The sequence below is a fragment of the Bombus flavifrons genome, chromosome 12, assembly GCF_040668555.2.
Source record: "Bombus flavifrons isolate JBK064 chromosome 12, iyBomFlav1_principal, whole genome shotgun sequence".
In the NCBI taxonomy this organism is placed as follows: domain Eukaryota; kingdom Metazoa; phylum Arthropoda; class Insecta; order Hymenoptera; family Apidae; genus Bombus; species Bombus flavifrons.
The window spans coordinates 10,377,253-10,401,640 of record NC_138453.1 but is presented as its reverse complement, the minus strand read 5'-3'; the positions used below and the strand labels follow the sequence as shown (position 1 = coordinate 10,401,640).

The 24,388-nt window shown below is 48.1% G+C and overlaps 1 protein-coding gene across 6 annotated transcripts in view; it reads right to left on the bottom strand.

Annotated features, from left to right (window-relative positions):
* tio (zinc finger domain-containing protein tiptop) overlaps nucleotides 1-24,388 on the bottom strand; it is a 90,334-nt gene that overhangs the window by 45,346 nt on the left and 20,600 nt on the right. For 2 of the 6 annotated variants that reach the window (XM_069125129.1, XM_069125132.1), the window contains exon 1: nucleotides 12,442-12,964. The exons of the other annotated variants lie outside the window; for them this stretch is intronic. The gene's annotated coding sequence lies outside the window, so the exon portion shown is untranslated. Of the gene's footprint in view, nucleotides 1-12,441; nucleotides 12,965-24,388 lie in introns of those variants that run through there. 6 annotated transcript variants of the gene reach the window in all.

Here is a 24,388-nt window from a genome sequence, read left to right as displayed (position 1 = left end):
AGCAAATTACGACGATCGATAATTCCATTTACAACGTCACGTATCGCGATGATAGAGTCGGAAGATACGAAGACAGTGTGGAAGGTGTCAAGGGAAAGCTGAATGCTGCGTAACAGAGTTGGACGAACCACGCATTAAGATCGATAAGACGAAAGAAAGAAAGACTTTGAACGATTCGTCGATTTGATTTCGTCACGACGGAATCACTGTGCCGGTTTCCCAGCTCCGACTGCTAACGGACGAGCCAATTATTGTCATTTTCTCTTTCTCCGAGAACGGAACAAACGATATCCCTCGATCATAATTATCGATACTCGAACGATCGATACGTTCGAATTTACGAGGTCCTTGAAACGTAAACCGATCACCGATGCGTGGAAACGGGTTAATTGGAATCGTACTCGCGCGATCGATGAGAATCGATCGTGTCGATACGGCAACCCGTCGTCTTTCGCTCCCCTTCAACGGCGATCGATAAAATTCTGACGAATGGCATTCCGTGACGAGGCTATATAAGATCGTCCACGAAATTTCTCGCCGAAGAATCGGGGTTACACGGTCGACGAGCCGGTACCACGGAATCGTAAAACGGTCGACGAAAAAATTATTATTTGAGCGTGGCGATCGTACGTTCGTAGCGATGCGATCTTCCTTAGACATACTACGCAACGATAGACAAATTTCTCACAGTAGTTTTGATCCTACCACGATGAAAATATTTTTTTCAATATCGTTATTATGTAGTTATAATTATTATAATTTAGTATTATTTAGTTATAATTATTATAATTTAGTATTATTTAGTTGACGGACTGTAGCCTCGTGTATGCCACTATTAATACATATTTTCCTACTTTGTGCAGTTATGCATATTCTAATGTATTTTTTCCTCCGCAACAAGAAATACACGAGTAAATATTCTCCGAGCAGATCGGCTGGATTTGTTGTCGGAGACAGAAAGCAAATTATGACGATTAATAATTCCATTCATAAAATCACATACTCTAACGATGAAAAATATGCTCCGTTCACATCCATTACGCCGCATTCAGGTTTCCGTTGACACTTTCAAGAGTGACTTTAGATTCGCTGACTCTATCGTCGGGATATTGATGATTTTCTGAATTATTCATAAAAGAACAGATACGGAAAAGAGGAGAATTAATCTAGCAAGATACAGATATGAAAGTGCAAGCGAAAAAGCTTGTACAGCAAGAATAGATCAACTTCGTTTCGTATTTATTGATCGATCGATTGTTCGACGATATTATTCGCGAGGCTGCATAAAACGTCTGACGTTTTAGGGGAATCTTTGGTCGATTGCGTAGATCGGTAACGATCTTTTCCTGAAGAAACTTCTCAATGGTAAAAAAATATGATTATTCGAGGGAAAATGACGGAAACGACGCAGCGAGATTGTTAGAAGAAAATCGCGTCTCTAACGATTCTTTCCTACTTTCCTTAAACCGATGGAATTTTCTAAGAATAGAAAATGAACCAAAGAACGGAAGAAAGTTCAACAAGCTCGGCGATCAGTAACATCCGGCATATTAATATCCCGCAACGTTAACAACGATGCGAGCGTCGTGCTCGCCGTACGACGACGCAACGTTCGACGCACAGTCGATGTTCGCCGCTTGCCAGCGCGCCTATCGATCAACCTTGTCAAAAATAATCGATCGACTTGACGAGTCTCAACCAAATCCCTCGTGTCGACGAGCCAGACCGGACGTTAACGCGAACGTCCAGCCGGGCCGATCGGTCACGAATTTTCATTCCGCCCTAAAACGGAGTCCATCCGAGCTGTACGAAGCGAACGTAGATCTAGTAACGAGTACTATGCGAGACTGGGAAGGAAACTTAGCGAGATGGTACAGGGGCGAGAGGAATACATCGAACTATGTACAACGTATAGGATACGTACCGCGTGTAAAAATATTTTTCGTAAACGGAAGCGCGTCGAAACGTTAAATTTATCTAACGCGTTATACGCGTTGGTCATCGTGTTCTACGAGTACCGGTCGCAATTTTCTTTTTTTTTTTTTTTTTGCATCAGGATAAGCTACTTTCCCATCGTCTTCGTGCTCGCTGTTCGAATCGTTATATTCGTAAGAAACGATAAAATGAGAATATATTAGTTTCATAAGGTGATAATAGACGAAGAATAATTTTTATATTCGTATTATATTATTTTATTCAATTAGGTATGATCCATTTCCGTATATTTCTATTATTATGTTCCTGTATAATTCGATAAATTAATATAAAACAAAAAACACTGTGCGTCTATCGTTTCCTTACAAAACGAAAGAAACTTCTCGGACAACCTAATACCTTTCGTACAGTGCATTTGTCCACCCTCCACTTCCCTACAAACGCGTAATCTAACAGACACGCAGAGAAGAACGCTTGGAACGATAACACGCTGCACGGGAAAACCGTTCGCAGGATGGAAGCGAGACGGAAATCCATTACAACCGATAAAACGTTCCTTTCGTTCGAACGCCGCGTATTAAATTGGAAGATCAAGGTTGCACATTGTTGCGCCCATGTCTATCCCGCGTTTACGTTTTCCTAGCCCGTGAATCCTACGCAACCTGCTCGTTGAAAGGTCGATCGCTTCGAGCCTCGCTCGACTCCACCCAGACATCGTTCTCGCATCCTTCTCGTTTTCCAGCGTCGTCGATGTTGCACGTCTGCGACGGTGGCAACGACAACGACGACGAAGACGACAGCCCGACAACTTCTCGCGAAGGATCAGTGTCCTCGGACCAAGCAATGCCACTGCCACCCCTTCCCACTTTCTTCCCACGCAACGAACCGTGCCGAGCCGTGATTCACCGGTTTACACGCGACTTCGATACCGTTACACGCGTGTTGGCACAGACGGTACGCGCGTGCAGCTACAGAACCGAGAAACCGTGGTGTCGCCGCCTCACCGACAATAGACCGCGTTACGACGTGGTCGCTGTCGTTGCGAGATCCTAGCTCCTCCTCGGAATGCAGTTCGTCGTGTCGCGAGGGAACGCAGGATAAGGGGGAGAAGCTACGGATAGACAGAGAGGGAAGAGACAAGAGAGTGATCTACGTGCAAGTGGGTGGCACTCTCGGCACGTATGCACGGCGCTGACGTAACATGCACGATTATTATTCGCTGTTATCACCCGGCACCGTGTTTCACCTATAACGCGCACACGCTCGCGCCTTCCTCCGGCTACGACCATAATCTCTCGCCTTTCCTTCTTACCGTGCAAAACTCGCCAACCAATTCCACTCGTCCGAGTTTCTTCTCGAGTCCGTCTATGGTTTAGGCTCGACGCGATTACGATTTTTTTGACGGTGGCTCCGCGATTTGGATTCGCGTTGTCACGGTCGAATCACGCGCAGTCAAGCACCGGTCAAAGTCGCTTACACGCGATTCGGTAACGGCATTAACGGTAGGCGGTTCCGGCGAGACGAATGAAAATCTCTGGAACGGTGCCTAGGTTGACGCGATCTAACCGTAGCCGTGATCGTTAGTCCGAATCAAGTTTTAAGAGCCTCTCGTATATTGGATTATTAGCTCCTTAAGCGTGGAGCAAAATTGAGGAAACCTACGCTCTTCTCCTACTTCTAACGATAAAACTAAGAGATAGATAATAACGTTCTGTTAAAACAAAAGCGGATGAAACTGGTTGCGAAATGAAAATCCTCGATCATGACATAACGTTGCGATACGATAATTAAAAATCGTATGGCGCGTGGTATATCGTAAAACGTGCAACGCGCGATCCGACGTGGCAGTACCTTTCCGTCGGTCATCTTTTTTTTTTTTTTGTAACCGTGTACAAAGCTTGAAAGGCTGTTTTCAGTCGAAGAAATCGCACCGATAACGCACCTTACGCTTCGCAGCGATTCTCAACCCGACGATGATTCGACTGTCCCTGAGCGAGTGCGCCGATCGCGAGTCTCTAAAGGGCGAAATTCGTATTTGGTGGCGGTTCCGGTAGCGTGGAACGCGACGTTCGATCTCGAGGGGGATGATTCATCGAATGCCGTGTAGTCGGAACGACTCGATCGCGTGCGAGAAGTAAGTAGCTCGTCTCGGTACGAGAGTACGGTGTAGGCTCGACTCGATCCCGAAATTAAAGACGGTTCGTGTAACGGGTGGCGGTGAATCGTGGAGCAAAGTATGTAGGTACGGGCGCGGAGAATCATCAAGAATGATTTATGGCGCAGCCATCGCGGGGACACGCGCGCGCGTCGCCAACGCGATTCTCTCTGTCCGCGCATAGCAGAATACTTGTGTCCTGCGAAATCCGGAGAGCAACGACGCGAGTAATCTAACTGGTGATTCACGGTGGAATTTTTCCGCTCGTGGCAAGAGGCGAGAGAGAAAATTTATCGTCTATCGCGAATACATAAAGTACGTCGTTCGCGTTTCCGGACTTCTTCGAGCACTAACTGCGAGATATCATCTATTCGGGCCGCGATCGTCTACGTATCCACGGCGATGGATGCAACCGACCGAGCAAGCGGACCGCGAAAAACTCGGTGAATTTTTCGAGCTGGCGACATTACGGCGAACACAGAGTGCAGATAGGGAGAGGGGGAGAAACAAAGCCGAGCGCCACGAGACTCTCTCTGTATATTTAGATGGTTGTGCAAGGAGAGTAAGTTACGAGCCGTCCGGCGACGTCAACTTGGCAGTTTCTTTGATCGATGCGGCGCCCGAAACGCTGCCGCAATCCCACGCGAGAAATTTCCGAAAAACTTCTGGAAAACCGCGAAGTCGCCGGCAATTATGTACGCGATGAAAGCAGACGACACGAGATGAAAGGATTCGCGAGAAAATCGTTCTCGCGTCATAGAAAGTGGAACTTTAGAACGACGAAGATTTGATCGCTGTGTGTAAATAAATTTCCTAAAACTTGGTCAACCTGGTCGAATTGAAACGAAAGGTGAAATAATAAGGAAAGAAATATCGAGAAATTTCTTGAAATTCAGTTGGTAACCGCGTTACGGATTTAATGAAATTCAATAATCTAAATCGACCAAAAGGAAATTGCGAATGAAATATCGCGTTAACGCAATCTTGGTCGTTTAATGGGTTAAAGAGGAAAATTTCGCTAGAGGCCCGCACGGACCCAGTATCTGCCGCGTACGTAAAACCATCTGCCTTTCAAGGGTTACACAGGTAGCGTTAGTACGAGAAAAACGAGAGGTCGGACTTTTGTACGATCCGGTTTAGTCGAATATCGTAGGAATAAAAGCATACCGGTCGAATTATCGTATTTCACGCATCTGCCTTTGATAAACCATTAGCCGGGATCGTTGCGACCAACGCGGTAAAGAGACAAACTACCGTTCGTGTTAAATAGACAATTTATGAACTCGATGCTTACAACGGAAACGATACGATATCGTCGAACGAGCAGAGCCCGGTTTTCGATTGTTCGTCGATGCATCGCATTTCAGTCGACCTATCTTCGCGGTCAAACTCGTTATCGATAATTAAAAATTGTCAAACGCACTTTGGCCGAATCGACGCGTCACAACCCGCGCGGAATCCAGTTCGAAGTAGCCCGAGGGTCATCGCGAGTAAACCAAGGGAAAAGGGAGAGGGGCGGAGGGAACAAGTCGGTTATACATGACTGCACGATCATTAGCCACTGTATTATTATTCTCTGGATATTAATTGATTTTGAAAATACAATTTTCTGTGCGACCGATCAAAACGGTGCACGTTTCCCCTAGCCCCGCGTCCCTCTTGCTCTGTCCTCCTCTTTAGTCCCTCTTTGCTACGAATTCTCGCTTCGATCGTGTGTACGCGTGTTCATCCACCCAACATCGCAAACGTTTCGTTTTTGCTCTCTTGCCTTTGGCCTGTTTCCGCGATCATCGATACGCAGCTTGCACACGCTCGCGAAATGATTAGGAAACGTTAACGAAGCAGGGCGAATCTTATTCGAACTGTTGGTTGATATCGCGAATTTGTCCCGGTAATTATAACGCGTTCGGTACGAGCGCGAGTGTGCGCGAAAAATAAGTCGAAGATACAATACGACGAAACGTAGAATTGGAAAATTTGAAAACCGTTGCTAGGTGGATGTCGCGCTTACAGATGCAAACATTTCCATCTAGATACCCTAAATCGTATGTTATTCTCTCTAGCTAATAGTTTTTCGGACCGCATAGATCTTCGCCAGTGACGCGTTATTCGAGCGAGCGATCTACGAGGCGTTATCTTTATCCCAAATTTACTATAACTATGCTTTTTCACATATATTTCGGAAAAATTTTTTTCTCTAAATATCCGTATCGAGTAACTAACTGTCGTTGCAAACGCGCGTATTTTAATCGGCCCATCCCACAATATAAATAAACAGATAAATAACATTTATTTAGTATACGTGGACGATCAGCAGCAGAACGAAAACAAGCGAGAAACTTGCAACAAGATTTCTCATTTAAGGTGTCGTTTTCGAACAAAACGGAGTTTGAAGATATCCAGTTGAGAATTTGCCTGATAAACCCGTATTTCATAATTTCCTGTTTTCTGCCAACGAAACGTCCCACGAACGTATCTTTCGCTTATTCCATCGAGTAGAATCACCAGCTTTGCTGATCGCGCCATGGACTTCCGCGACATCCGAAGCAAAGAATCGCATATACGCAAAAAAGCTGGCGAAACCGCATCTCGTTGGAGGTCGCGCACGTGGACGGCCGAAGCAGAAACGTCAAAACGAGAAAGGTACGCATCGATCGTAATTCGAAGTGCAACGATAACCTTTCGTGGTCATTCGTTGCGCGGCACGATTGCACACACGCGCAATCGATGCGTAAAAATGGAAATCGAGCGAAATGGATTTGTCGGGACGAAAAAGCGGAGCGGGTAATCGCGCGGGGCCGAAAGAGAGACAGAGACGAGCGGACGGACGGATAGGCAGATAGATGGGCGAAGGGGGAAAGGAGACGCGCAACGAGGGTGGAAAAGAGAAAGAGAACGGGAACAACCGAACCGCCGCAGGTCGCGGCAAATTAGCGCCATCACGGCTGGCTAATATTTTTTTGCGTTCACGGAGGGTGGCGCTTTTTTCCTTTTTTCTCGATTTTTTTTCCTCCTCTCTTTTTTTTATTTTGTCGTTGAATTTGTTTCTTGAATGACGTATGTATCACGATAAAACCCATAGTACGTTCATCGAGTGGCATGATTTTGATCAAAGAGTTTTTTTTATCGTGAAATTTAACGAATAAATATTCGAAATGGTTCGCTGGCCGCCACGCTCGCCGGTACGTGTCTCTCCGTGCAAGGCGATGTCTCGCTGAAATCGCTGGAATAACCAGCGGTTCGAGGGTCCCGCGAAAGTTCGTAATCGGGTCGATATCGGTTCAAATATATCTTCCTTTTTTTTTTTTTTTTTAACAGTTCCATTTCCGTCCACGAGTTACAGACACTTGCTAATTTTGCACGCTAGCTTCGATGAAACGGACCTCTAAAACGAGACGTTTAGAAGATTCTAAATAATATAGTTTAACAGGATGGAATAATCATTTTCCGCGTAATTAACGCGTGCGAGTTTCTTAGAACGTTCAAAGAAGCAAGAACGTTACGCGATATGCTAAAATGTACTAATCGACACAATACTAGTTATAAGTAAATTGAGCAATTTTCCACGGAGTTTTTATACTTATACTTTTATGAGTTATATTCATAAAAATATGAACTTTCATAAATCAAGTTAATAAAGTTAGATCGACTTTGTAATTAGATACAATATAGATGTATGCATTAATGTATTTATGCGTTATCTTAAGTATATTAAACGATCCGTGACACACACGACTTTTTGCATATAAATATTGATACTTCCATCTCCGAAAAGATCATTTTCCTAAAGAATATCAATGAATAACAAAATAGAAGTACTTTGTCGAAGATAAGTCAGATACAAATGCAATATTTACTCTGTGCAATATTTACATATAGTTGTTGGAATTGGTCGATAATATCGTCGTGGGAAGGTGCGTTCAAGTGCAGCCCATAAACAACAGACGTATTTCGAGCGAGTGGGGTTGGTGCGGTAAGAAGAAGGCAAAGTCACTTACCGTGCGTCGCTCGAGCAACGCGCGTCGTCTTTATATCACGCATAGGCGACCAACAAGTTATCGAACGATTGTTATTCGACAGTGGCGAAAAATTAATTTCTCTCACACGACCGAATAACGTTGCTAACTGTCGCGTAAACGATCGATCGCCGAACCGAAGTTCTCGAAAACGCGAATCAAAATTGGTACCGAAAGGTAGATGAAGATGGGACAAACGAGAGGAGAGGACAAGAGGGAAGAAAGAGAAAGAAAAGGAGCGACGTAGTTAAAAGGAAAGCTGGTAAAACGCTAAATACGAGCGGAAGGTTAGCGATCGTTCATTGAAACGTTAGGTGGTGGATCGGGTGCGGCGTCCCTTGACAGTTTACAGCCACCGGCCGCGCGTTCGTTTACCTCGGTAATAATCTCGTCTTTCTCCTCAAGATCCTTCGTATCTCTAGACGGATGGACGTTCGCCGTTTACGAGATCTTTACGATCGGGCGAGATTTAAATGTGCGCGTAAAGCTTGGCTGCACCGCCCCTTCAAACGTCACGGAGCAGGTACGAGCCCGTAAACAAACCGTCGAATCGTTTCTTCGACGTGCAAATCGATCGAATTTTTCTTTGCCGCGTCCCAAAGCGAATATAAACGACGTAAATGCGATCGAAACGAAAAGTCGATCGAAGAAGCTCGCTTACGAAGATTCGTATTCGCGTTTATTTCTGCCTGTTTTTATCGGCGGGCAAAGTACATAGATGCGAGAACAGGTATAACGTAGTTGGCATGATTTCGAGTTTATTCCTAACGAGGATGTATCGAGAAGTGGATGGAAAGCCTGGCGAGGGGAAGAGGGGAGAAAGAAGAGGGGGGTGACGGGAGACGTGGCAGGGCGAATGTGTGTGCAAATGCTGGATGGCGGGGTAAAAGAGAGAACGATGGACCGAGACGGGGAGACCAAGAGACCGAGAGACTGGGAAGTTGAAAGAGAGCCCCCGAAGGCCCGAATATCGATCTCATACATAATTAAATACCGACCCGGCGGAGCATCACAAAGAGAGCTTACTTCGGCTTTGATCTGCTGACAGACGGGGCCCGTCATCGCAGACTTCAATAGGCGCTACTGAATCGCGGGGGTGTGCTATTGACGCGGCACAGCTCCAACACGCCAGCTTCCAACTCCGGTTCGCGTTCCCGCGGCTGACTTCGGCCGCGTACTCCTACAAGCTGTATCTCCACGCTTGTTTACCGTTCTACACTTGTCGCCTACTCTCCTACGGCCATGCATTCCCTGCTACATATACGTATCGGGTAAATGTTCGTTCAACCGGCTGCGAACGCCAGCAAATACGTTATACGGATTAAAGATCGAGCGAAGCATGACTTTGCTGCTGTGTTGACCTAGCGCGCGATTTAGCTGCACTTCGGGTATCCTCTTGCATAATTGAACCACGTTAGATCGCTGTACGAGTTCTCTTCGTCGTGACAGATTTTCTACAAACACGATTTATAACGTCCCTCCATATGGATATCGCTGTATGCGTCTTTCATCAAATTTCGATTTACACGGTGAAACTTGGTTCGCGCGATCTCGTCGGAGGACACACGGATCGCGTAATAGAGGTTTAGGCGATTCTCCTCGCTGCGATTTTTCGTTCTCGCGTTAGGTGTTCAGGTTCGGGCAAGTGGACTCCATCGACAGGAATTTTCCATCTCGACGCCGCGTTTCTTTTCCGTATTCTTCTATCTTTCGCGTAATTCGATATTCAGAATGGGCCACTTGGCTAATCCGTCGATAACGACGATACAAACACAAAAGTCTGTAATCCGTCAATTTATCGATATCGTTGGTTAATAAATTACTATACAAGAGGGTCATGATCTTAGAGATTGGCTTCTTCGTTCGTCCGCTTTTACGATCTATCGCGGGACGCGAATAGAAGAATCTCGTTTCCACCTTTGGCAGAAGCAAAGGTTTATTGCCTAAATTTGCTACAGCGATCGTCGATGTAAGAAAGCATATTCCTAATCGAACTTTAGAATGACGTACGGGTTTTCCCGGACACAATGACGTCAGTAGTGTCAGTCACGCGTCAAGCGCAGCTCTGCGGAATTGACGTCTATTAAAAAATGCAGAAAGCCATTTCGATCGCGAAGTCGACGAAACAATAGGAATCTCGCGCTCCCAAATTCAGAATGCTCGATTAAATAAACGCCTTATATACCCTTGATCCTTCGTTTCTCCACGACTCACACATCCACTCGACGAGTAAGTATATAATACGTGTCTCGAAAGCGTCTCACGGTGACAGGACGGATTTAATCGCGTCCAATGACGTCATTCTTGCTCGGTTTTAAGTCGATGAATTTTAACGGTGCGCCTCGCTCGAGAATATGTAAATACCAATTTATGACCAGTCAACTCGATGTTTTTCGATGCAAACGATACACACTGATTTCGATCGCATCATTCTGTCGAACAAGGAACAAAGTATAGTCGTGGGCTCGAATCTCATTTTTATCTGAATCATCGTCTTCCATATTTTTCCCAACGTTCGATCGTCCAGCTATCCTTATTTTCTCAAACTTTCTACTCGTAAAATTCTACTTATTAGACTCTGCGCGTATGATTTGTTCTGATATATTCGACCGTACGTTCGAACGTATTCGTCAGAATGACACTTTGCCATAGATCGAGCATCGGCTGTGACCATAATGACCTTAGTCACGCAGTCGACCGTACTTTTAAAACCAGAGATATAAAGTGCTGAGATCTATAACTGTTGCGATGACACATGGATAATTATGTTACGATATCCTGTTTTCCAGCAGCATCTATCGTACGAGGAACGCGTATTAATCAATATAAATAACTATAGGCAAAATCACCTCGATGTACGATAACTTCTTTTAAACATTATCACGCAGTTAATGCAACGCATCGTCGTTGTAATCTATGGCAATAGAATTAAACAGTATACCGAGGTAGAATAGGCAGCAAGTTTAGTTTCGAACGAAATTTCGCGTAGATGAGCTTTCTACGAGCGTGTCTGTTCTACGAAAGCGTCTTTCGCAGACACCTCTCCGATTGAGCAGATATTTCCTGAGAACCTGAAATCACAAACGCATTTCGTCTGTCACGCGCCATACCGCGATCGTTTCTTTCGTCTTGTCGCTTGGCGATCGATTGGATTTAAAATCGGATGGAAAACGCTAACGAATTAACGTGAAATCCGATGGTGCACGTAAATCTAAAGGTAAAAGTACGAAACCCTCTTTGTCTACCGGGACGATGATCGTGAGACGCAGCCTTAGACGATCGCAACGAGGAAAGTTATATGCGTCGACAGTTATCTCCGTCGCAAATCACGGTGCGTGCCACGTGGCAACGCGTCGAGCATCTCGGCAAACAACGATGGCACGTTTGTCGCGACGTAACCGCCGCGGCACGCCGCGCGAACACCACGGCCGAGTTCGTCGCCGCTTGTCTGACCAGTGACGGGCCGATCCCCCTTCGCGTTCTCGCGTCTTAATCTCCTTCTCCGCGTCGCCGACTCGAAACGCGTTTGTCAAACACATCAAAGACGACGAGTCCGTGCAACTCGTACGGATGGACGACGAACGTGTGAGTCACCGACTACTACGAACGATTTAAAAATTCGTACGTAAAAATGAGTCGAGTTACTCGTCGATCGGCGCGTTGTATATAGTGGAAGAGGGAGCGTGTACGAAGGTGCGTTGTGTACGGTTGTTTGTTCAAGCGTGGATATGTATCCGTTCGAGTAGGTCATGTGCTCCTGTGGGTGTATACCCTATACGTATATGCGATGGAGGGAGAGGGGAGGCAAGGTGGGGGCAGTTAAAAAGAGAAAAGTGGCAAACGACGAAGAGGAGCGAAAATCACGACGACACGCATGGACCGAAGTAAAAAATTGAAACGCGATGCCACGCGACTTTCGATCGATAATGGAAAATCGATTCTCGGCGAGTCGAGCATCGACGTTGCTTTCGTCGAAGCTGAAGGGGGATGCACGTTAAGGACGGAGCACGGTCACGAGGGCTAAACGTAGGATCGCGCGTACTGGACGTTGGCGCGCAAAATAATATTCCCGTTGACCTTATTTACGAATCACGCCCTTGGAAGAGCGAGGAAGAATCGACTACCGTCTACCAGCGGTCAAGTTTGTCGGTTGGCCAGAGTGATACCGAATGTCGTAAGAGAAAGGAACGGGTGTCTCCGTTGCTTCGATCAACCAGTGGCTATATACTGGACGCGAGGGGAGATACGAAGAATGCCGAAAGGGAGCTGGTCCGAGAAGCGAAAGAAAAAGGCGAATACCAGGTTGAAGGATGGATACCGAGAAAACAGACTCACCGTGAAGTAGTGGTTCCAGTGCGCAGGAAACGTCAGTCCCGATGAGTCCTTCGCTCCGTGGCTACGTCAGGAGCGATTATCCTCGTTACTAGTATGGGTGAAGCAGCGCGGCGCTTGGACGACGAGCATCGGAACTCGCGTGTCCTCCGTGATTCCCTCGACACCATATCACCGCGTCATCCTCACGGATGTTCCACCAACGCAAAGACAATAAAGACGCACCACTCACTCAACTGGCTCGGCGTTCGTCGAGCCGCCTGTCACTCCCTCGCAACGTTTCTTTCTGCGTTCGGGTTCGCGCGCGCCTCACCGACCATAATAACTATCTCATCGTCGCGCGATTTTCGTCACGGACCGATCGAACGTAATTTCCCGCTGACCACGACACTATCGAAGACAGACGAACGAGCACTCGGGCACGGGACGAGTCACGATTTCGCGGTAACATGCATGACTTGCCGACGAAACGGAGCGAAAGCAAAGACCCTCCCACGACGACAGCACGTGGCGCACTGACGGCTCCGCGGTCATCTTCCCCACCTCTGCCCCCTCCACCTCACCGTCGCCGCCGCCGACGATGCACCCCCTACCCGCCCCGCCGCGGCCAGCCAACCCCTACCTCACCTTCCCCTATGCCATCCCCTCGCCCCTGGCCACGCTTCCCCGCCGATTCAGCCCCGCTCGCCTCTCCCCACCCCTCTGCCTTGCTTCTCTGCACGCTTCTCCTGCCACCCTTCTCTCTCACTCTTTCTCTCTCTCCCTCTCTCTCTCTCTCTCTCTCTCTCTAGCTCGCTCGCTCGCTCGCTCCTTCTCTCTCTCTTTCTCTCTGCATACTCTCGTCCCATTCCGAGCCCCGCGCCAAACCGAGTATCTTTCCCCGTCTGACCCCTCACCCACCCTAACGTCCGTACCCCTCTACCCGCGGCCCTGACCTATCCCCACCCCTGCCACGCACCGGCTCGACGTATTTCTCTCCCCACTAGCGCCCCATTCCACCCACGCCCCCATCCCACTCTTGCCTGTTTCACGAAGGAGACTCTTTTCCTTGGTCTCGCGACTTCTTCTCCGTGTCTTTCCGTTTATCCTTTCTATCCCTGCTTTCCTACCCGCTCATCCCTTTCGCTCTACTCTTCTCCCCCGTCTTCTCACGCTGCTTTTCACCTTGCTCGGTTCATCCCCCCGGACATCCCCCACCGTATCACACGCTTCCTTTGTCTTTTCCATTTATTCCTTCGTCCGTTCGCCAGTCGATCCGACTCGTTCGTCGACTCGTATCGCTCTGTTCGAGCGTCTCGCTTGCCGGCATTTTTCTCATTAGTTTAGCTCGTAAGAGAATTACGATGTGATCGATCATTTTTATACTCGTACTCGCGCGTCTATACGAATACGCGAGCGTGTGTTTTTATTCGCTCATATGGCCGAGGTGTTTTCTTCGAAGGTAGTTTGCGCCTTTCGGCGTGATACGCAGCGCGGATGGGGTGAATAACGCAGGACTAACGAGGTGAAGAGCGAGAGAGAGAGAGAGTGTGAGAGGTGTAGAAAGAGAGAGAGAGAGAGAGAGGGGACGTGCAAGTGAAGAGGGCCGAGTCAAAACTTTCCAGTCGACGTGGTCGCGGTGGCCCGTTGACGAGGAGGACAGCTATTTCTAGGTGAGAATTCCCAAGATCAGAAAAGAGTCACGGTGACGCGGCCGCGGTCGAAATTACGTAATCCTTCGCGACGATCTCGTTAAAGTTGCTTTCCTTAAGAGTCAAATTTATAAACGGTAATACGATTTGCTTAATAATGATTTATTACACGCTTACGATACCGTTTGTAGCCGTAAATATTTCGGCGATGACATTTATTGCCCGAGTGTAACGGCAGTCGGTACACACCCTTTCGTCTCAGAGGTTTGCTAGCCAAAGTTCCTCCGCAGTTAGGCTTACGCGAGGCGGATTAACGTTTGACCAGATTCGAAGGGAGCGCAGAACCACGCGGCACGCGTGCCGCTGCGTTGGAAACCGCGAATCTTTTGTCCGGTCGCATGCTCCTTAATTTTCCCCCTTTTCGAGGTAGGAAAGCTTGCGACCTTAAGCGATTGCGGCGAGGCAGAGTGGCGCAGCGCCGAATTGTACGTGCGTTCCGGTGGCCCTTGTTAACGCAGGAATGTAAATCAACTCGTAATAGCGTGGTTGCCGAGGATTAAGCGGCGCGAGAAGACGAGAGCGAGCGTGGTATGACGCGACGAGAAGGTACGAAGTGCCGGCGAGGCAAGACCGGCGTCGACGACAACGAGCACAGCTACGGCTACGACAACGACAACGACGACGACGACGACGACGACGACGACGACGACGACGACTACGACAACGACAACGACAACGACAACGACAACGCTACGGGCTACGATGACGTCGGGGGCGACGACGGCGACGACGTTGGCGACGGTAGTAGCGGAGGGACGGGGATGAGAGTCGATGGGTGGGAAGAACGGCAGCACCCTCTCCTCGTGCCCCGAAGCATTAGGAGTTCGGTAATAAATCTCGTTGAAAAAACACACGCGCGTACACGTACAGCCACGTACACGAGTGCACGCGCGTCCGTGCGCGTATGCACGTATTCTCGAGCAGGGATCTCAGACTGTTCCGCTCTCTTCCGCGCGCGTCTATCTCGTTCGGTTCGTACATCTGTGCTCTGGGAATGCAACGAGCGCGAGCAAGAGGAAAGCCAGTAAAACGTAAGGAAGGAGGGAGCGCGACCCCCTCCAAAGCTTTAGATCTTTCCTCGTCTCTTCGTCGCGGAGCACCGCGTCCGACGGCAACGAGGTCGACATGATCTATGCACGCCGTGCAGAGGCGAGTGTCACCGTTTGCTTGATGCATCGGTCCTCACCTGAGCCCTCCCCTCGGCGTCGTTTCTTGGCCGTGCCCACATCGACGTCCGCTCGGTCCGCGGATCGCCGATCGCGCGTCGTCGATCGTTCCGTAATACCGCGTTAACGAGTTTCGCCGGCAACTTTTTCCGCTTACCTCGCCGCCACGTAACACCGCGAAAAACCGTGCTTTGGTTTGCTCGTGGAAAATAAAGGAAAGGGCGAGGCGATAATTTGAAAAGCGATTACATCGTTTGACGACGAAGAGATAGAGGAAGGAAGAGAGGAGACGAGGAAGGGAAGAAAGACGAGGAGGGGCCAACTTGGAGAAGAAGGCCAGACGCGAATAGTACGACGACGATGGTTACATTCTACGGATCAGAGAGCTCGATAGCGTGCCGAAGTCGAAGCGAACGGCAATAAATCCATTTTTCGTGAAGGGTCGGTCGAGGGGCGAGAGCGAGCCAGGGTCTGATTAGCAGCCTGACTCGCCGTACAGGATGACAGCCGGTGAGTTATAATATTGCCCATCCATCTATTTATCTACTCCATCGCCTCTCTTCTCCCCAATGTTACGTTCCTGGCATCCCTCTGCTCCCTTCCTTTCAGCGTTGGCTCTCGCGCGCGCTTCTTCGCCTCGAACGTGGTCGCACCGATGCGACTTTACTCGGTGTACGCCAAATATCGAGAACGTCCCTCGAGACCTACATGGATAGACGCTGGCCGAGTTTACGGAAATCCTCAAGATGGCCGTGCGGACGGCTGTTGTTCGCTGTTTCGAAACGGTTCGTCGTCGTCGTCCATCGAGGATTGGCAAGGAAAGAATTAAGCTCGCGTGACATCGCGTCGACGGTGACCCCTCGCAAATCTTGCCCAAGGCGACCGCCCAGATACCTCTCTATACATTTTCAACTGGAAAGATGCGACGCGACGCGACGTCCGAAACTTTCGACGGGAACCAGTTCATATATCCGAAGTATGGCTGCCATAAATAAGCGACCTGTCCGTTTCCTCTGTTCGCCCAACCTCTTGCAAATCTTTCCTCTCCTTTCTGTCTAACGGGCTGCTTCCGTCCTTCTATCTCTCTCTCTCTCTCTCTCTCTGTCTCTCTCTCTCTTGCTCTGTCTCTCTCAATTCCCGAATTTCTTTTGACCGTAATATCGAGGTCGTGCGTAGCAAGTTAGTCACCGAAGAAACTATCTGCAAGCTCTTACAGAGGAACGCGCTGATGGATATACGCGTGACACGAGCTTTTCTCTTCCGCGTGACTCGCCTCTTCGATGTCACGCACGAAAGCTAAGCCGAACGATCAAGCGAATGATTCGCCAATCGACGAACGTAATCGAGTGGCTAGGTCGATATGGTTAAATCAAAATCTAGAGAAAGTTAAGTTGGTCGCAGTTTGCTTCTTAAAATAGCGAGAATATAGGAGACGGTGTTAGAACGCTATCGATATCCGTTACAAATTGCACGTTGCTTTCACATTTTTGATTTACTTTATTACGAACCTGTCATTCCATTCTTCGTATATTGTATAATATAGAATGGTTAATCAATTATTTACAATCGTCTCTCTTAAACGCCAACGTATCTGCAAATTCTTATTCTTATTTTCCAATGTTTCCTATAGCAGATAATTTGCGAAATTTTTCGGTAATCGATGTTCCGATAATCGAAAGCCCGCCGCGGTTATATCGGGAATGTTATATTCGAAACGTTAAATTTATACACCTTATACTTAATTTTAATCCTTCCTTCTTGCGAAAAATAATGTCTAGCTTTCGGAAGTGACGCAATAATTTTCTAAAAGCGTGTCTATACGTTTCCATCTGCGTTCATATGAAACGTATTTTTCTCTTGTTAACGAAGATTCTTATACCTTCGGCTTTCAGCTTCGAGGGTACCAAAGCGAAAAGGTTTAACATTCCATCCAACATCTTGTACGCCCTTTCGTCACCCCTGCTCCCGTGCATTACCGTTTCTTCCTCGAAACTACCGCCGTAGAAATTACACGTGGCGTGGCTCGATTTAGGTAAATCATCGACGCGACATCGACAAACCCCCGGATCGCTATGAAACGAGTCGTGTAAAGAAGAAAGAGCAGGAGGAGGAGGAAGAAGAAGAAGAAGAAGAAGAAGACAGGACTGTGTGATCGCGGTGCGGTCGCGTTTCTGTAGTCAGATATCGGGCGAACGAGCGAGCAAGAGAGCGAATGGAGCGGAGCGGGAGTGATTTATGCTAAGTCGCTGATGCTGGTGAAGCGGGGGCCCGCGTGTACGTTCTCGGGCAGCCATCTTGGGGTCCCTTCGTTTCTCCGAGGACTCGGATCGATTGACAGACCTGTGCCCGATTGCCGCTTAACGAACTCTCTTTTCCTCCGCGACGCTTCCCTCGTTTCTGCTTTTTGCGCCCCGATTTTTCTCTTCTCTTCGGAGTTCCAGCTTCTCGAATCGCCTGCAGTTAACTTAGCAATCGAATTGCAAAGCGTATTTTGTAAAATCGTCGTTGCAAAGAGAACGCCGTCCGCAAAGTAATCGCGCATTACGCGTAGCTGTAATTTCGATCGGTAAAACGGATCAAATTCCGCTAGGGTACGATGTTGATCGCTTAAGGCTATGGTTACGGTGGATGCACGTTCCGACCAGTGAAACATCTGAAAAGGGAAGTGCACTGGTACTCGTAGGGATCTATATGTTTGATTGCTCCGACGTATTCGCCGGAACAGCATCGACGAGCGAAACATTTGAAAACTGGAATGTATATAACTCGTAAGATATTTCTATATTCGATATGTGCCATATATTCGAACGGTGGGACGTATTCGTTAAAACGGCAATTCGTCAGAACTGGTGTACACACAGTCACCATATCCTAAGATACGATGCAATAGGAAGTAAAATTTGGCGATCGAGCGGAGAACGCGGTAGGAGCCGTAGCTGGATTTTCTCGCAGGCCAAAAAGCGAGACCGAAAGTCTCGCATGTCCCCGGCAATCCATTCTTCTCGTCTAGCCGTGAAAACCGCGCCACCGTCCGTTCTGATTTCTATCCGTCAGCGTTGGTCAGATTTACGACGTCGCAGAGGGGCCCGTGTGGCCCTGTCGGAGGGCCCGGGGGTCCTCGTGCAACAATGAAACCACGCCATTTGTCACAGAGGCGCTTCCTCTGCTTCTAATAAACGTTCGTCCTACCGTCGTAGCATAGTCGTGCTGCAACGTGCAGCACGGATCGACCTTTTGCTTTTGCTCCAAGGATCGTGATCTCTCGAGCAACCACGTTCTTTCTCTTTCTCTTTCTCTCCTCCTCCCCTCTGCCCACCCCCTTTCACTCCTTTTCTATCGTCTCTCTCCGTTTCTCCCGTGCGACTCGCCTTTTCGTCCGCCCCTCCCTTCCATTTCACATTTCCTTTCTCCTTCCAGCTTCTCTCTTTTCCGCTCTGCACAGTTGCTGTCTGCACGGCGTGCTCTTTCTCGCTCCCTTTCATACTTCGTAAGGCTGTTCGTCCACTCGCGGTTCCGAAAGAGACACCGAAACCAGGAGGAAGAAAGAGAGCTGGAAGCAGAGGTAAAGAGACACCGAGCACGATGGGATACACATCGTGCCCACGTTCGTACTTTCACATGCCGGCACAATGCACCGGACCATCGAGAGGAATTGTCATACAAATTGTCGCTTATTCAACGACGATGCTGAGGCGAGGATGTACGGCCTACGAGCTGGTAGCTTGAAAACAACGTCGTGCCGCCTTTCAGCCGAAGCCTACCGTTCTACGAAACCACGACGAATTCGATCGAACGCGAGCGAAAACGTAGATAGCTTGGCATTGGCATCGGATCGACAAGAATTTTCTCGACGGAACGAACTTTGCCGTGAACGGTCGGTGAGAAAACGTGACAATTCGCAAGGATGAGCACTACGGCGGAGTCGAGTGGAATATCGTTCGCGAGTTTGCTGGAGCCTGTTCGCGTCGCCAGCACGAGGGATGAAAGACGCGATCGCGGTAGCCTGCCTACCGTTGCTGGCTTCGTAAACTGAGGTCATCCATAGTTCCCAACCGCCAGATTCTTTTTTCTCCCCAAACGTCACCGCCGATATTTATGGCGAGCCATAGAAGCGAGGGGTTCGACTACTCTATGGGTCTCGCTACACGGTAACAGCCGAACCGGGGCCCCGATGTAATTCTGTCAGCGTCACGCTCTCGGGCCAGCTCGACCTCGAAACAGCCAACGAAGAAGCAAGAGAAGGAAGAAGCAAGAGAAACGAAAGCACTCGCAACTCGGAAGCGGGGGAGAGGCTAAGAGATAGGGATTAAAGTCACTGGGATCGCTTCCAACCGGAATATCTTGGCGGTAGCAAACGAAAATTCTTCTAAGCCATTCCGTACGTACGCCGATCCTCCGTGATCATCGGTCAAGGTTATCGAGCAGGTATCACTGCGTGCACCTTGCTGCTGAGTTATAGACGCGTATGTACCAGTTTACCCCCCGCTTTTCTTCGGTTTGTTCCGTGACCTTTTCTTGCGTGCGGCATTCTCATGGTGAGATACGTCGATACCTTGTTCTTCGACGTCTGAGATGGGAAAAGAACGCTGTTCGGCATACGCGTAGGACGACGTGCTTCGTGTTTCTTGCTTCGAGGAGGTCTCCTCGACTAGTCTCGAGCAAGTCGAAAGATTTATGCGCCGTGCACTTTTAATAGGTATGAAAGCCGAGTTACACGTCGTGGGTGAGGAAACGTTTCACCTTACTCCTCGAAGGAAATCGCGATAACGGCGTCGAGTTCGATACGTTTTCGACAACGTCGACTAGACGTCGTCGCAATATCGTAACGATGTTCGCTCTTCCTTCAGCGAAAATCTACTTTGTTTCTCGGTTAGCGGGGACCGATGCGTGCGAGAAAAGTTTATCGACGCGTTAAGTATCGGGCACGGGCGAAGAACGATGGCTAAACAATACGTAGCCGCGCCTTCTGCATCGAGATAAAATCACGATCGTGGATGATTGCGGTCGCCTGGCAGAATCCCGTACAGCTACGTTTTCGTATCGAATCGATTTCATAGAACTGCGATCCGGCTGGTTACACGATATTATAGAAAGGAAATCACGTGAGAAGGAACGCGCGAACGGATGGATGGATGGATAGATGGATAGAACGAGGAGACGGACGGACGGATGGATGGATGGATGGTTGGATGGATGGATGGATGGATGGATGGATGGATGGATGGATGGATGGATGGATGGATGGACGAGCGCGAAGGTGCGTACGGAACGATCAGGTTTGAGCAGCTGTCTGCAACCACGTCACTCAAGTTCACTGTGTCGGGTTCGTGGTGGAATGAATGCCTTTCATTATGAGTCTTATCTTCTGCCCGATCTCTCAACCCTTTCTGCCTCGTTCGTGTTCCACTCCTTTCTTCGTTTCCTCTCTTTCTCTCGGCCTCGTTCTCCGGTAGACTCGATAGAGCGGCACTCGCGTTCCCGGAGGATACGACGAAGAAGCGGAAAGATCGCGTCAGACGAAAAGAGAAGGAAAACGTTATCGTCGACCAAAGCACAGCCCTCTTTATACCTGAGTACCGCGAGATTTATCGTGGGTAAACCTGCCGACTTTTTCTCTTTTCTCAACGGAGCATCGGCAGCGACGCACCGACCGGTCTCCAGGGTCGAGCAGAACGATAATTAGAAGGATATTTCGCGTCCCCGGCCGCTTCCACGCGTGATTCGATCGATCGACCCACCGACCAGTATCGAGGGAAAACCAGCCAACGACGTGTCGGAAGTTGTTCGGCCCGCGCAACTTTTACGCTTCGAAAAGGAAACATCGATCTCATGCGTTACGGCTATCCCGAGGAAAATCGTTTACACGAATACCACGCAGCGATTAAATATATCGTACACACTGTACACACGTAGATTCACCAATAAACGAGTAAATTTCGGTCTTGGAATGCTTCGTTCGTTGGAACATGGCAAGTAAATACGTACAGTCTATAGTTGCGAGGCTAATGATGTCGTTTCGAAAAACGAAATTCGCTCGTTTATACGTTTATTTACGCATATAACGCGCAAATCGTTTGAATAAAAATTAACGCATAGCAGGAAGAAACACGTTGTCGTACATGGACAAGTTAAGACGAAGTGGCTACGATAAGATACATTTTGAAATAAGTCAGCTCATAGAAATATGCGACGTACTACATGTACAAACTGTTTCACGTACGATCGATTCGACCGTCGAGATCTAGCACGCGCTCGATTCGTGCGCAACAAAGATGTCTCGATCGTAACGTCGAGCAATCGGTGTCTCGCTGTAAGATTGATGGTTCGTCCAACGAAAGGCTAATTCTCGGTATGCGAACACGCGTGCATGCGTTATATATATATCCAGCGCAGAGGCTCGAACAGTGGCAAAGAAGGCTAATCGCGTATAACCGTACGCGGCTATGATCGATAAGCTTTTTAATAAGAAATTCGATCTTTTATTTGTTACGACGTTCGCGTCTCTCAGTTACAACTTCTGGCGGAAAGTTAGAAGGACGAAATACGAATAGACGGAATTGAAATGCGACGAACGAGAGATCGCCGAATCATATCGGTGTGCATGGTCAACACCTCTGATCTCGCGAAACGAACGTTTCTTGATCAGAATGCTTATTCTCTAGCCCCGTGTCACAGTCACCTGTGTTATATCACCGACCAGCACGAGTTCATCTTCCGGAGACAACGCGAATCTCGTATTCCCCTTTCGAGCGTGTAAACGCCGCGATAGCTACGGCGGCGTGCACGCGGTGACAAGCCGGACAGTTTGACACTCGACTTCCTAACGATCGGCGCGGCCTGTCGGAGAAAAAGGAAGCTTTGAATGCCGATTCTGCGGACCGCTTGATCGACGCGTCGTCTCCCTGTCAGAACTGTCTCTTTCTCTCTTTCCATATCCTAGATTTTCTTCTACGAGCCGCGGCTTTGTACGCCGACCCATTCGAGCTTAACGTTTATTGTTTGCGCGCGCCCGTCTTTGTCCTCCTCGTCATTCACCGTGAGCGCGCTCGCGGGAGCGCGCCCGGTGCTTCGCGTCGCACTGTTAACGCGCCTTGTTTTATCAACGAAATTCACGCGACGCGATGCTTCACGCGACACCAGCCCTTCCGAAAACCCGGTCATTTCCTACTTCCCATCACTTCGTCGCCGATTTCCACCGATCTCGCCGAAACGAAACACGAGACTCGACAAAGGGAATGGAGAAAAATGGGTATGCGATGATTATCGCGTCGAACATGTGTCGTTCGTTCGAGTTTTCGCGATGACGCGAATATAACCGTTCGCGGACTGCGACGAACCCAGAAAGCAATTGGTTTCGTCGTCTTCCTCGCGACTCCGTCACTTCGAACAATTGACTTTGATCCGTTCGTGCGCGCGTAACATTGAACGCAATTACGGTCAATTTACGATGCCTCTCGGTTTCCCTCGATCCCTCGCCCCGCTCCAGTAACCCGACCGTAGGTGGAACGCGATACGCGATATCGGTCGCCGTCGAAATCTTCTTCGAAAATGATTTTCTTTTTTTTCTTTTTTTTTTTGGGGGGGGGGGGGGGGAAGAGTGACGAACGTGACAAGAGAAGTTTGTACGGTTGGATGTTGTACAACGCGGCAAATACGTTCCACGTTACACGAAATCCGAAACGCAGGACGTAGGAATTAAACAAACAATTTCTTTTCGATAGAAAGGAAAATGTGCATCTTATAAAGGCGAAAAATTGTTGGACAGCAGTAGATACGTATGTGCGAATACAAACGATTCGATCGATCTGTAGGTTAATTCAAAAAGACATACATTTGCATGCTACGAATGAGTCATACGAACATGCTACTAATTATAAAAAGAGGAACGACAAGAAATTTAGCATATTTGGTCTCAATTAATCGATATGTAAATATTATGGCAAATACGATTACTTATCGATACGTTTTTCAACCACTGTATCTGCCGCATTATACCTTTCGCTGTACTATTTTTGTTCGTTTAAGGTAACGATATGTTTGCGCATTGGCGATACTTATCGTCACACGCGTTATATACAAAGTCTCGTATATCGTTATAGAAAGCCAATAGCGATTTTTTGTTCGCGTTCTACGTGTACCTCGTTATACGGGTCCTCTTATATGGGTTACGTTTGTCTTTTAGAACGATAGAGCAAACCAAAGTCCCGAAGGGAATTGGGCAACTTTCCCGAAAGACGGTAGGTCTCGACGATCACAGGACTCCGTTTCCCTTTTCGTGATCGCTCACCGTTAGAGTCCGCGAATTCGAGTAGATGCGACTCTTACGTATGATATTACGTTCTATTAGGGTGGATGTAACTACCGAACGAAACGCGACAGCGTATGATAAAAGCGAAAAGGGTTGTCCTGTGTAACAAGGGCCAAGCTATTCGATCGGCGATGAAATTGCCATTCTTGGACTTTTTCCCGTTCTACTAGTCTCTCACTCGTAAAATCTTGTAGAACTCGCGAAACCCGTGTCATTTCCGTCTTTCGTTTTATACACTTTTTAATCGTTTCAAGCGTATTTCGTATCGCGACGATATATATCCGATATACTACGAATCATCGTAGAAATATTTTTAGCCATTAAAGAAGGCACAGTTTTTTTCTCGGAGAAGCAAGAGAACGATCAAGTTTCCGGAAAGGCGAAAAGATTCGCTTCCTCTATTCGATACACGTTCGAGTCCCTTGTTGAACGAAATATTCGTCTTATTATACGATTACAAAGACTTAAAGCCGCCTGACTCGATATAATTTAATTCGATTTAATCGGATCGAGTCCCTAATAACTCGTTTCGACGCCCACTCGAAGAACATCTCGGACCAACGAACAATACAATTACCCACTTCTCAATTATCTCGTTGTTCCTTCGTTTTGGTTAGCGGAAGGTGCGTACTAAATCAGCGGTGGAGAAAAATCGTGCACGTTTGCCTCGCATTGGTAGGTGGCTCTTGTTAGGGAAGAATCGGTGGCGCGGAAGATTTCGTAATCGCGAGAACGAAGGGACGAAGGGGCAAACGAAAGAACGTAAAGGAAGAGGGGATAGATGC